This window comes from Martes martes, assembly GCF_963455335.1.
Source record: "Martes martes genome assembly, chromosome: 2".
Taxonomy (NCBI): Eukaryota; Metazoa; Chordata; class Mammalia; order Carnivora; family Mustelidae; genus Martes; species Martes martes.
In genome coordinates this window covers 29,277,285-29,289,825 of record NC_137889.1, presented here as the reverse complement: position 1 = coordinate 29,289,825, position 12,541 = coordinate 29,277,285, and the positions used below count along the sequence as shown (strand labels likewise).

Here is a 12,541-nt window from a genome sequence, read left to right as displayed (position 1 = left end):
TTTGCCTACTTGTAATTATGACTGTGACAAGCTGATGGGCAAAATGACTTATTCTCCCCATAACCCGCACTTATATACCAATAACCAGTATTTTAAAATAATACTTAAAATAAGATCTTATGCCTTTCTAGCTTTAACTATTTTATTTTTTTTTAATTAATTTGTTTATTTTAGAGAGGGGAGGAGGGAGAGCATGAGCAGGGGGAGGGGCAGAGGGAGAGACTCCCAAGCAGGCTCCATACTCAGCGGTATGTGGGGCTGCACCTCAGGAACCTGAGATCTTGACCTGAGCTGAAACCAGGAGTCAGGAGCTCAGCTGGCTGAGCCAATCAGGCGCCCCATTTGCTACTTAATTTTAAAGCAGTGAGGGTTTTTTTTTTTTAAGATTGTATTTATTTATTTGACAGATAGAGATCGCAAGTAGGCAGAGAGGCAGGCAGAGAGAGAGGAGGAAGCAGTCTCCCCGCTGAGCAGAGAGCCTGATGTGGGGCTCGATCCCAGAACTCTGGGATCATGACCTGAGCCGGAGGCAGAGGCTTTAACCCACTGAGCCACCCAGGTGCCCCAGCAGTGAGGGTTTTCTTAAAGATTCTAACAAAGGAGGGGGTGCCTGGGTGGCTCAGTGGGTTAAAGTCTCTGCCTTTGTCTCAGGTCATGATCTCACCGTCCTGGGATTGAGCCCGGCATCGGGCTCTCTGCTCAGCAGGGAGCCTGCTTCCCTTCCTCTCTCTCTGCCTACTTGTGACCTCTGTCAAATAAATAAATAAAATCTTAAAAAAAAAAAAAAAAGATTCTAACAATGGACATGAAATTTCGTATCATAGGAAATCTGCATATTAGCATTTACAGTATTCATACTGAGAGGTATTAACATTTTAATAATCAATATGCATGTAAATATGCAAAACCAATATAAGCAAAGTAAATGTTTGCACCAAAGTAGGGTACTTTATAATTCCTTTACAGATTACCCAGTTTAAATACACGGTCCCTACCTCCTCACTTCTGTCCCACCCCAAACCAACACTCAAGTATAATACATTGACATTTTGTCCACAGCCGATCATCAATCATCCAGGTTTCAAAAATCAAAATGGGGTTCAGGCAGCCCAAGTCGGGAGGTAAGAGAAGACACCCAGGATAGTAACCCAGAGTTAAAAAAAAAAAGTGGTCCTTAGCTTGTACCAACAACTACTCACCTCACCTTAATCACTCAGACCAAACATATTCTGCAGACAAAGAAATTATCAGGCTCTGCTCTAGTTGTCATCTTAAAGACACCCAACATTTTGAAAGGAAAACATTGTATCCTACAAAGACTAGGACAAAACAGTAGAGACAAAATCCTGTGGGCTGCCACACTGGTTCTTTCCCCTGGGCTACACACATCAGACTGTGGGGTGTGTATGTGTCTTTCCGGGAGAGGTGTTCCAAGAGCCCCATGGCACCTTGAAGCTAAGAGAGGCTTGCAGAAAGCCAGCATCCCGTAAAGTTGTTTCCTACCAAATCAGAAGGTGAATGTAGTTGAGGAAAGGGAGTACAGGAAAAGGTAAAGAAAAAAAAAAAATCTTCATTAGTGTCCCCCTAGGGACTAGGAGCAGAAGGTTGCCTATAACCCTTAATCAAATCCCCTATAGCAGGAAAGAAGTGAGGAAGGGTGGTGTCAATCAGAGAGGGATCAGAATTTCCTTTGGATGAAACACGGCTATTTGGAGGAAGAACTCCAAGGATACACCACTTTAACCCTTCAGGATCCAACCCAACAAAGCCCAGGAGCACCCATATTTCTGTGCCCCTTTAAAAAATTAACATGAGGGGCACCTGGGTGGCTCTGTGGGTTAAAGTCTCTGCCTTTGGCTCAGGTCATGATCTCAAGGTCCTGGGATCGAGCCCCATATCAGGTTCTCTGCTCAGCAGGGAGCCTGCTTCCCCCTCTCTCTCTGCCTGCCTCTCTGCCTACTTGTGATCTCTCTGTGTCAAATAAATAAATAAAATATTAAAAGAAAAGAAAAGAAAGAAACAGACTCAGGCAGCTTAGGTAACTTAGTCACGGTCACAAAGCTACTAAATGATAGGGCCAAGATCTGAACTAAAGTCTGACTCATGCTATTTCTGCTGAAAAATACTGCTTTTCTTTTTAATCACAATAATGCATCTGATTTTATATTGCTTACCTATCACTTCAATGGGAGAATAAGGGAACCAGAAGGCGGTAACAATGAAAAAAACTTTGTAAACAAACTTAAAGGGCCACATTGCCAAAATAGGAGCTATCTAAAATTTTGCCTGGTGATACCCAGAAGTTCTAAGGATCAAGCACAGGCTATTGAAATGTGACCCTATTTATAATGGAAAGTGAATGAGCTCCTCTACAGTCTCCGTTCCAGCATTTTCTCCAGAAAGCTCCTTCAGTTACCTACTTCTGTGAAACACACTGCCCTAAAATAGCTTAAAACAACAAGGGTTGGGGGCGCCTGGGTGGCTCAGTGGGTTAAAGCCTCTGGCTTCGGCTCAGGTCATGATCCTAGGGTCCTGGGATCGAGCCCTGCCTCGGGCTCTCTGCTCCGCAGGGAGCCTGCTTCCCCCTCTCTCTCTGCCTGCCTCTGATCTCTGTCTGTCAAATAAATAAATAAAACCTTAAAAAAAAACCCAAAAAAACAACAAGGGTTGTATTCTAGCTCATGAGTCTGCAGGCTGACTGGGTTCAGCTAACTGGTTCTTCTGCTCCATTTGATGTCAGCTGGGGCTGCCCTCAGCCGGGGTACAACTGGGCTGAAATACTGAAGATGCCACTCACTCACATGACCAGCAGCTGATGCCAGATGTCCCCTGGAGCCCAGGGAGGGTGCACCAACCTAGCGCCTAGCCCTATGGCTTGGGCTTCTCACAGCACAGTGGCTGGGTTCTGAGCAGAAGCGTCCCAAGACGGAGGAAGCACAAGCCGCCAGTCCTCCTGCAGACTAAATCTGGAGGCCACAAGGGTTATTTCCATTGCCTCCTACTGGTCAAGTAGGGCATGGATGGGGGGAGGGGAGTAAGTCTTGACGGGGCAGTGACAAAGATTTTGCCACCACAATTCATCCACCGCAGAAGGTAAGGGAGTAAATGTTAGAAAGCCGACCTGGGACAGGAGGAGACGGGGTAATATAGAATGGGATTTGGCAAAGAAAATGAAAATACACGTGTATTTCTGGTCCACTCTCATAATATTCCAGATTCCTTCTAAGCCAGCTTCAGTGAAGAAAAAAAATCCCATCATATCCTCAGATATACTCAAATTCCTTTGCTACTTCAGGCTATTGGGTTCAGCATTTATTTTATTTATTTTATTATCAAAAGTATGTAGCACAGTTCTGGCAGATGAAAGAGGATGGTAAATGCCAGTTTGCCTTTGGCCATATCACCCAAACTTCCTTCCTCTTTTACATTTTTTTTTTCTGTATTTTTGCTCTCTCACTCTGAAAATATTCATCTCTGAAAAAGCTTATCCTTGCTCCTAAATTTTATAGATAAAAACATAGACTCTACTTTGTGGTGTCTGGTACCACAATGACCAGGATTATTTCATTTCTTCTTTTTTTTTTTTTTTTAAGATTTATTTATTTATTTGAGAGAAAGAGAGAGACAACACGCATGAGCACAAGCTGGGGGGAGGGGCAGAGGGAGAGAATCCCAAGCAGATTCCCTGCTGAGCACGGAGCCGGACCTCGGGACTCCATCCCATGACCCAGGAGATCATGACCTGAGCCAAAACCAATCAGACACCCAACTGACTGAGCCCCCCAGGCCCCCCAGGATAATTCTGTTTCTAAATTATAGTCCTTGGAGATGACTATGGATAAAATGTAATGATTTATGTATTTGCTAATGAATTATGAAATCACAGTTTTCACAAGAAAGCTTCATGTTCTAAAGCTAACCTTAAAAACTTACTGCATCCAATGGAGAAGACAGAGCACTCAAATGCATCCCCTAGCCTCTTCCCACTCAGTTGAAAGTCACTCTCCAGGTGGCTCCAACTCCTCCCTGGAGCCTTTCTGTGTTTCCAAGTCATGGACCCAACATTTTCTTAACTGTACCAATAATGGGGCACATCTTCACAGTCTGTGCTATTATTTAATTATGCCATAGGTATAGGACTGAAGAATATAATTTCTTTGAAGGCCAGGTCTATCACTATCTGGCTGTCTCAAGCCTAGAGCTGTGTTATCCATTCAGTACATACATTTCGGGGTTTTTTTTTTTTTTTAAAGATTTTATTTATTTATTTGAGAGAGAATGAGTGAGAGAGAGCATGAGAGAGGAGAAGGTCAGAGGGAGAAGCAGACTCCCCAAGGAGCTGGGAGCCCGATGCGGGACACGATCCTGGAAGTCCGGGATCATGACCTGAGCCAAAGGCAGTCGCTCAACCAACTGAGCCACCCAGGCGCCCTGGTTTTTATTTTTAACTGAAATTGAATTACATAGATTGTAGCCCCTTTAATAAATGGGCAAACTTTCTTCACATCTATCTAATTAATCAAAATACCTCCTGTACTCTTGTTCATTTTTTCCAATCTTTTAATGTTCAGTTCAGGTACATCCTTACCAAACTTTTCTGATTGTTCCTAAATATGCCTTTTGAGAATCTGTCTTATTCTAGAGAAACTCTGCTACAACTATGCTTCACGCTTAACCACCACAGATCCTTGCAGTGGATGGAAAACTGGGAATAAACCAGAATTTTACTGTTCCTGTAATTCTTCTCTCTTCAACTAAACAGAAAAGTTCTCTGAGGGCAAACCAAGTCCATGTGCTATCTGATGTTCTTCTACATTATTCATAAAGCTAAATGGGGGATATGAAACTCATTCTACCTTACAGGGTAAGAGGTTTCTCCCCACTCTGAAGGCAAGCAAAGACTCTGACTATACTTTATTCTTTTTTGTTTTGTTTTGTTTTTTTATTATACTTCATTCTTACCCAGTGAAAATTTTCTCAGAGAAGACAATCCGACTTAATTTTAAGAATTATTTTATGAGATGCTGTATCAAATATTTGGTATTGACCATGGGTCTGTGTTCTCATTTTGTAACGAGATGATTGATTCACTCTGGTACATTTTGTTCTTTATGGGTTGAGATCCTCTATTGCTCAAGACACAGTACATGACCTCAAAGACGAGGATGTGAGAATTTTATATATAGAAAGATATCTCTATTAAATGGGAGAGTTATAAATTTTCTTTACTTTGAGAGAACCTATTTGTTTCTCACTCCCCGTAAGTAAAAATCGTTTGTTATATACAAACAGAGTTTATTTTATTTTTTATTTTTAAGTCATCTTTCTTTTAAAATTACACTGGACATGTTCTGGAAGCAGTTGGAGAAGGTTGCACAACATTGTGATAAATATTAGTGACTCGCTCACATCAGAATGATTTTAGGTTATGTGAATTCTAACTCAATAACAAAAAAGAATGACTCTTGGACATCCATCACAGTTTCAGCTTCTCCAACATTTAATTTTAAAAGGAAAATACGCTCTGCCTGACCAGTTTTACTAGTGGACTGCACTAAAATAATGAGACTTTGGTACATTTAGGTTGCCCTTTCGTCTACAAAAATCTCGGTAGGTCACGTGGCATTAAATCTCTGAAAGTCATTAACTAACTACGAACTCTGAATTGATGCTGATGATGCAACACTGCATCCCGAGGAACTGAGAAGCATGAATAAAGATATAATAAACTGATATGTCATTGAGTGTTTCAAAAGACATTTTATGAGAAAATGAGCAAAGACTTACAACTCTATCTCATTTTATACACTGAAAGTATTATTTCTCATTGTTCAACTCTATCCCATTCCCCTATTTAGAATATACTAGAAATAGGAGCAAAGGATGAGGGAGAAAGCGGCAGTTATTCTGAATTATCTGTATGTTCTACGCAGTGTGCTTTGTTACCAAGTGGCTGATAAATTCACTGCCTGAATGTCAATCCCATAAGGCCAAGCACTTGTGTCTGTTTCCATCACTACATCCCTTTTGCCTAGAACATGCCTGGCACACAGAAGTCACCATGTATTGTTGACACAATGCATCGATACGGAAACTCTCCTAAACAGAGATGAATTAACTATGGGAAAACATGTGAAAGACACGGGTACTCTAGATAAGAGTTGTCTTTGTGTGAATAAACACAAATAATGTTAGTGTGTGTGTATATGCATCATAGAAAGAAAGAAAATTATCCTTATAGTGACTTCTCTGATAATATATGGATGGAGAGTCGATTGTAATGTTTACTACAGCAATATAGGTTGGATTAGTTACCTTGAACAAATAGCTTTGCTTATTTCATTAATATTCACTACTCTAAGTTAAGACCACATGACAGAGCACCAGGGCTAAGAGAGAATTTTTGTTTGTTTTATCCTCAAGTCTTACGGCAAGTGTAACAAAAATACAAGGGACAATTGGCACTTTTGTGAGCACGTATATGATGTTATTTAAGGAAAATAATAAAGGCTATACCTTGTTGCGGTAAGAGGAATTAAACATTAGGGAGAAACATCTCTGATAATCAATGTCCGTGTAATACAAAGTCAGTACGGTTTCAAACATGGAAGTAATTAAACTTGATTTACACTTAGGCACTAGCTATTTGTTTCACTTCCTTGTCAGCTGACTCTATAAACTAATCCCCAAATCAATCCAGAAATGCACTGTACGGCACAACCCATCACTTTTACAAATGCTCTGGAATTTGTTACTTTGATTTTTCTATCTTCTGCTTCAGACAGAACCTGTTGAACATGAGATGGTTCACACAGGAAGGTGCTTATGAATTACTTATAAGACAGTACCATCCGCTCAAGAGACTCTGAAACATCCTATAAAGCCTTCTATAAAATAAACCCTCACAACTCACCTGGAATCAAGGAAGCGTCAGGAAGGGAATTATCTGAAGTGTCCTACTTTTAAATATACTCCAAATCTGCAAATTTGAGAAGAGTTCATCCAGAGGAAACATCTTACAATATGCATTTTCCTTAGAGTCTACGTTAATTCTCACTTCTTGTTGCTAATCAAAATGAAAATACGAAGTTGCACCAAAAGGAAAAAGAGCAGGAATAAAAATATATGCAGTTGTCAGAACTGATTTGGCATTCTGAGGGAGTCACCTAACCGGCGATGCTGTTGTAAGGTCATAAGCCTTATAATGCTTACAGAAGCAGAAGTATCCTATTTAAAATCAAACGCCAGCCTCCTATTTTTCTGCTGCTTCTCAGTTCAAGGGGTGGACACTTTTCCTGCATTGTTACAATTTTTATTACTTTAAAAATACGAATTTAACAGTCATAAGATAAAAGGATCTTGTCACTTGGTCTCCAAAATCTTCCATCATAAATCACACAATATGGTGCTAGGTTCAGATCTGTTTAAGAATGACTTGCTTCTTTTCTATGCATTTCAGAAATTACAAGGAGTGAAAGGATTTAGGCTTTAATGCAGAGATGAACTATAATCTCGAGAATAATTAGATCTAAATTTTTCATTTACTGAACGTTGGAGCTGAGGCAGGACTTGCCCGTGAATTTTATTCTGTCCAAGAAGAAAAAAGGTCCCAGGAGGTAAAAATAATCTTCCTGGAGTCACACCAAAATTAATTTCAGAGTCAAGACTACAAGTCAGGTCTCACACTCCTCCCCTTTCTACTCATGTCTACAAAGGAAAGCTCTTTGGTGATGTACTGCCAATGTCAATACAAAGGAACAGGAGAAGGGAGGGTTTCGATGTTCTGTCACTACTGCTGTGGATCATCGCTATAGAAATATCTCACTTTGAACTTGCACTGTGACTGCTTCTACTTGAAATTTAACCCTGTTTAGAGCTCCCATGACCACTTTGGGTCACAACTCTCCTGAATATGCAGGCCCTCTTTCTGGAAGATATCCAGAGATCAATATTTCATATTTGGACTCATTTATTCAACCTGATTGCTTCACACTACGGAGACACGCAGGATGTGTACCGCGGAGCCCCATCACTTACATGCAGGACAGGTCGGAGCTAAGAAATCAGTTTCACAATGGCAACATGACAATGAGCTTTATGCTCACATAGAAAGGTACAGACCAGAGACTCTGGTGGATGGAAGGGAGCTTGTATTTAGGGAGGAAAGAAGACTGTCACATCTATATAGGGATCAGCCATATTATCTCAATGTTTCAAAACCATGGGATATGAAGATAGCCGACAGCTGAGAACTGGTGAGGCAAGGTTATGGCCTCTTTTAATTTGGAGAGTCAGAAGACTGGCACAGGGAAGGAGTGATTGTCAGGAACAGGAGAAACAAGGCTGAAAGCTGTTGCTAATGGAGTGAAATTCTGAAATATGATGCCTAGAAAATCCCAGGTCCAAATATGATGACTCATTTCAGCGAGACCTGTATTCTGTTTGTTGGCATAATGCGTCACTTACATATTCCTTTAAGGACTGTAATAAAACACATATTACCAGGCAGAGTGGGATATGTGGGAGCAAAATGCACGCATGTATGCAACTTACTTGAAAGGGCATCAAAAATAAGAGTGGATGGACAGATAAAAATGAGCATTGGGGGGCGCCTGGGTGGCTCAGTGGGTTAAAGCCTCTGCCTCCAGCGCAGGTCATGATCTCAGGGTCCTGGGATCGAGTCCCACATGCGGGAGCCTGCTTCCTCCTCTCTCTCTGCCTGCTGGTCTGCCTACTTGTGATCTCTGTCTGTTAAATAAATAAATAAAATCTTTAAAAAAATAAATAAATTTAAAAAATAAAAAAAAATTTTTAAATGAGCATTGGATAAAAGCAAATACAGCAAACGTTACCTGTAAAATCTAGACACTGGGCATAACTTGTTTACAATGCATTCAACTTTTGTGTATGTTTGAAAATTCCGTAATAGGGGCGCCTGGGTGGCTCAGTGGGTTAAAGCCTCTGCCTCCGGCTCAGGTCATGATCCCAGGTCCTGGGATCGAGCCCCGCATCGGGTCTCTGCTCAGCAGGGAGCCTGCTTCCTCCCTCCCTCTCTGCCTGCCTCTCTGCCTATTTGTGATCTCTGTCTGTCAAATAAATAAATAAAATCTTTAAAAAAAAAAAGAAAAATCCGTAATAAAATGCTGGAAAAAAATTTTTTCATGGCTATTTCTGGCCAGGACACATGATAGAGAACCCGCCTTCATACACCATAGTAAGTTTATTACAAAAACCCCACAACCTATCCCAAACAAAATAACCAACTCCACACACATTAACCTGTGCTTACTTACTTCCCTTCCTCCACTGTATGTACTCTCCACGCCCACCTCCCCTTACCACCCTTACCTTGAGATATTGATTTCTAAAATGAAGGTCAAAATTATATCAAAAATACAAGATTCCTATCATTTTAACTCTTATCTAATGGCCATGAAGTATCCTTATATAAACAGACCATTAGTTGCTGCACAAAATCTAAAAGCTTTTCCTGACCCCTCCCCCATACCATTTATTTACCGAGAAGGGATTTTTCTTAATGCTATCCTACTGTCACTGGGGGACTGGGACATCTATGAATAATGTGAAGAGGGAGGTTGTGAAGTTCACTTTACTGACGATCAGAAAGGTTAGACACTGAGCGTCAGGTCATTTTGCTGGAAAAACAGAAATAGAATCCTTTAATTGTGGATGACACTTGCTTCCTGAACATATCTTTTTCAACGGCCGGAGGAAATGGTCAGGGGACACTCTAAGGCCAAGGGCTCTGACGTGGAGGGTGAGCATCTGCGCCGCTGTATTTCCCACCCAGTTATTCATACAGATATTTTATAAAACTGTTAAATATTTATGATGTAGTACAAAGCCCCTCTAAAAGCATCTGTATTTAACTAAATCATGTCGGTGACAGCAAGAGGCATGCAGAGTAATTTCACCTAGCAGGAAAGTACTTCTTTTACATATCACTGTCTGCCGTGCAGAGAGTTTCAACCATATGCTGTTCCTACCCCCCACATACCTCCCATAAGAAGGAAAAGGCTTTTAAGGAGGCTTCTCAAGTGAAACATAAATCTTCTGAGGAGTTTCTCAAACATTCTTCCCTGTGGCTTTGGTAGGACCTGTCACTAGAGGGGAGACTAATAACCCATTTTCAGCTTAAGCCTCCTGCAGCCCGGGTTACATACCCGGATTTAACCCAGTCTTTATTTCTATCACGTCCTTCTGAACGTTTACTGGGGCAGTCTACCACTGACTATATCCAAGGCATCCAAAAAGTTAAATATAGAAGGGTATCCAAAAGGTATCTATGTACACCTGGTTCTCCCCCCCCCCAATTCTTCTCTTTCACCCACAAAAAGATGCCGAGGAAAAAGTTTTTAATGAATACATCTAAAATTCAATTATTGGTAATCATTCAGAGGCTTAAAACCAAAGAATCTATTGAGATAAATACCACTATTTAAACAGTTTTCCAAGGTCCCTAAGCTTTTGGTGATGCGAATGAACAGTAGAGAGAAGTTGCTGAAATTAGAAAAAAAAAAAAAAAAAGAATGCAACGAGAAGGTAAGACATTTTTAGGCCTCTCCAGGCTCAGAGCTAGCTGTACTCCTGGAGGCAGAAGGTTTAAAATAACCTATAGCTGAGAAAAAAGATGGGTTGAATGGGTACAAAAATAATTATTTTAGTGAAATGTATGCTGTCAAAAACTCAGAGCTAAATGCCTGAGTTGCCCAACTCGAAATGAAGTGATATTACTGTAATCCAGCCCACATACAGCAACTGATTAGGAAATTTTTACTGTTCAGCATTTAAACTAACTTCCATTTCACAGTCTGGAAGGTAAAAATGGAAAAACCTCAAGATGACCTGCTTTTCAAAAGCAGCAATTTCAGATTTTGAGGCCGTCGTATTATATATGATCAAAAATAGCTACCATTTCTAAAGACCAAAGATGCGCGTTCATTTATCCTGCTTCTCTAACTGCCCATCCATCCAAAAAACGTTCACTAAGTGGTTGGTTCTGTCCTAGGCATTGTGCTGGAGTTTACAGATGTGGCAGCAGGAAGGGAAAAGACCTTCCAGCTCTAGCCTCTTTTTTCTCTGAAGTAGAAAGTGGGGTTATCTGCTGACGGGGAAGGCATGATTCAAATTTTGAGAGTGATAAGGTCCAAGTCTCCCCAGAAAAACAGAACAGAAAGCTGACTCTGAAAAACAGAGGCAGGAGAGGCATCATTGCAAGTAATATATACACATCTCTCCTACCTTATCGATCATCCTTGCTATCGGGATCCTTATTTCTCCTCTTGAGAATTACATTTTGAAAGTGCACCCACGGAAGAAGACTTAAACAAAAAGGTCATCCATAACAGAAGAAATAACTTTTCTGCTGAGCCCTTCTGTTTTGGACCCAAGAGAAGAGAACAAGAACAAACATGATAATGACACGGATTTACTCCTCAGGTGAGGGCACTTTCTTCCAACAATAGAATTTAATTTGCAACTTTAGGTGGTCACTTGATCATGCTGTGTGGCTGAATTCTGGCCATGATGAAAGCAAGCCACTTAAATGATATTGCTAGTGGGTACACGAGTCAAAAAGCTTTAATATACTAAACAGTGTGATGCCCCTCTGTGGCATATTTCTTTTACTATGAACATGATCACTGAGAGGAAGACATGCCATGCCGTAAACGTGCAGTTTTAACAGGACAATTTAATTCCTTTTGTTTTGTTTTTTCTAAAGAAATGGAATTAGTATTTGAAAAAATTGTGCAATTACAGAAAATTCAAAATTATTCATATTGAAGTGAAAAGGGAAGGTTTCATCTTCAGTTAATGCTACTTCTGCTACAGGCTTCACATGTACTTTTTTAAAAAAATGTGTGCCTTTTGTCAGTTTTTCCAGATACAATCTCGGTTCATCTTATCCGTCTCGCCTTTGGCAACTTTGCTTAGTAAGTGCCTATTATATCCCAGGTCCTACTTAAGACTATGAGAGTAAGAGGAAGATTGCAATGGTTTCTGCTTCCATGTTGCTACATTCTAAGGGAGAATTAGTTTTCCTAATCCCGGTCTGGCACAAATGCAAACACTTCAGAAGTGAGAGTCCATGTCTTCTCGTGGATTCTATTCGTCTGGTAGACATTTTAGAAACATTGTTTATTGTATATGCATGTCTAAGTATCTGAGATTTTTCCTCACTCAGTATCCAGTTACGAAAATATTTCCTTGTGACAATGTTTTGTTTTGACTAATGATAGAAGAATGCCGAGATTTGATTCCAGAAAGCACTATGCCTAAGCAGGAAGACTTTTTTTTTTTTTTTAAAGATTTTATTTATTTATTTGACAGAGATCACAAGTAGGCAGAGAAGAGGAGAAAGCAGGCTTCCCGCTGAGCAGAGAGCCCAATGCGGGGCTCGATCCCAGGATCCTGGGATCATGACCTGAGCTGAAGGCAGAGGCTTTAACCCACTGAGCCACCCAGGCGCCCCTAAGCAGGAAGACTTTGAAAGTATTGGACATTTAGAGGCATAAAAACA

General features: G+C 40.6%; 1 protein-coding gene across 4 annotated transcripts in view; it reads right to left on the bottom strand.

The window, feature by feature from the left end:
- The window catches only part of NRG1 (neuregulin 1), a gene marked incomplete at both ends in the record, with an annotated part of 1,090,467 nt that overhangs the window by 121,177 nt on the left and 956,749 nt on the right, over positions 1 to 12,541 (bottom strand). The window lies entirely within an intron of this gene.